This window comes from Rattus norvegicus, unplaced genomic scaffold (assembly GCF_021556685.1).
Source record: "Rattus norvegicus strain SHRSP/BbbUtx unplaced genomic scaffold, alternate assembly SHRSP_T2T unassigned-0000224, whole genome shotgun sequence".
NCBI lineage: Eukaryota > Metazoa > Chordata > Mammalia > Rodentia > Muridae > Rattus > Rattus norvegicus.
In genome coordinates, this window is record NW_028238934.1 from 2592 (window position 1) to 5182 (window position 2591).

A 2591-nucleotide genomic window follows, 5' to 3' on the forward strand; every position below is an offset into this window, starting at 1 on the left:
GGGACACAGCACCCTCTCGGCCTCAGAGGTCCAGGCTCCCGCTATCAGGGACCGAAGGGACTCCTGGAAAAGAAAAAAAAAAAATCCGTGGCGCCACCTAGCCGGGCCACCTCGGCTCGGAGGCCGGGGACACAGCACCCTCTCGGCCTCAAAAGTGTCTATGGTCCCGCTGGCTGGGACCGAAGGGACTCCTGGAAAAGAAAAAAAAAAAAAAAAAAACTCCGTGGCGCCCCCTAGCCGGGCCACCTCGGCTCGGAGGCCGGGGACACAGCACCCTCTCGGCCTCAGAGGTCCAGGCTCCCGCTATCAGGGACCGAAGGGACTCCTGGAAAAGAAAAAGAAAAAAATCCGTGGCGCCACCTAGCCGGGCCACCTCGGCTCGGAGGCCGGGGACACAGCACCCTCTCGGCCTCAAAAGTGTCTATGGTCCCGCTGGCTGGGACCGAAGGGACTCCTGGAAAAGAAAAAAAAAAAAAAAACTCCGTGGCGCCCCCTAGCCGGGCCACCTCGGCTCGGAGGCCGGGGACACAGCACCCTCTCGGCCTCAAAAGTGTCTATGGTCCCGCTGGCTGGGACCGGAGAGGAGGGAAGAAATAAAAAAAAAATAAAATAAAATAAAATAAAAAATTAAAAAAAAAAAAATTGGAAAAAAAAAAAAAAAATCCGGGACGGGGCCCAAGCCTTCTGGTCGACCTCATCCAGCTGCCACCAACCCCTCCTTGTGTCCCAATAGGTCGTACAGCCACCCTCCTCCCCTGAAGTTCTCCAGGTACAACCTCCTAGCTAGAGATGGTCCCCAGACAGGACGGCGTCTCCGTCGCGCACCCGCCTGCTTGCCTGTCACCCTCTCACCCTGGCCGGCTCACCACAGGCACTTCCCCGTCCTTTGTCACCAACCGGGGGACAGGAGCGTTGCGGAAACTTGTCGCCACTAGGTGTCGCCCGACAGCGATCTCGATCAAGCAAACCAATACAGACTGTCACGCGCCGCCGCCGCCACACACACTCATTCCGTCTCTCCGGAGTGACCTCCCTAGCTCAGGGGGACACTCACCCACGCACAACGGGGCAGGTACCCACCACTTCTCCCGAATGGCACAAACGGTCCCGGTTGTCCCGCCGGAACACAGTGAACGCGGGATGGACTCGGGGCCAACCCCCTCAGGCACCCAGAAAAGGAAAGTAGGACGGAGCGGTGAAAACAGGCCACCTCTAAGTGAAAGGACATGCACTCTCGAATCGGTTAACAATTAGCAAGGAACAGGCACAGTTAGGAAAAGGGAGCGTCCAAACTCCGTCGTGAGGGGAGGGTGGCGGCGACCTCAGTTCCACACCATTTTTAAATGGCTCACTCATTTTTAAAACCCTCCACCGATCCCGATGGGGGGGAGGGGGGTTGTTGTTGTTCTCTGTTCCTCGCTGCCACCGCCAGCCGGCACTCACCAAACCACACACCTGCCACCCTCTTTGGAAGACTAAACACAGAGAGTAAATTAAAAGAATGGTGGAATGATGGTGGAATGGTTAAAATTCCCGTGATTTGTTTTCACTCTGATCAAAACATACTTATTTTGTGCATTTGCATTCCCTTGTTCACACGTGCCTCTGTGTGTGTGGTGGGGGGAGGGAGGGAGGGAGGGAGGGAGGGAGGGAGGGAGAAAGAGAGAGAGACAGAGACAGAGAGACAGAGAGACAGAGAGAGAGAGAGAGCCAATTTAAAAAATAAAAACATGGTTAAATACAGCCACTTTGGGAAGATTGCTAGAGAGAATGCAGTCCAGAGTATGGAGGCCAGAGCTCTGGACGCTCTAGACCACAGGTCTCCCATCTCCCATATACCAGGCACCCAGCACCACCATCCCTACTTTGTTTGCTTGTGCGTTTGTTTGCTTGCTTGTTACATTAGTTTCATCCCAAGTTAATAATTATATATTTTTTTTTCTATGCACGTATTTAGTTGTGGCAGGGGAACTCCTTCTTTAGGACAGGCAGACTTAGCTAGTTAGTTAGCCAGTCAAAAGTACGTAAAAAATTTATATCAACATAAATATCATTCACTAAGAAATCCTATCTGAAGAAAAAGAAAGAAAGGAAGAAAGAAGGAAGGGAGGGAGGGAGGGAGGGAGAGAGAGAGAGAGAGAGAGAGAGAGAGAGAGAGAAAGAAAGAGGAAAACTGGCAGACTTAGTTTTAGTGTTTTTGTTATTGTTTATTCAAGATATTGTTTCAGGGCTGGAGAGACGGCTCAGCGGTGAAGAGCACTGACTGCTCTTCCAGAGATCCTTAGTTCAAATCCCAGCAACCACATGGTGGCTCACAACCATCTGTAATGGAATCCTCTCCTTGTGTGTTGAAGACAGTGACAGTGTGCTCATAAAATAAATAAACAATAAAAAATATGTTTGAAGATTAAAGAAAAAACTCTCTCTCTCTCTCTCTCTCTCTCTCTCTCACACACACACACACAAATAAACTCTGTAATAAAAATCAATGTGACTTCATGATCAAACTTCTATAGTCAATAGGACTAGAGAGAACACATGTCTGTAAAATAAAAGCAGAACCTTTTCTGCTTTGTTTTGTTTTGCCTCAA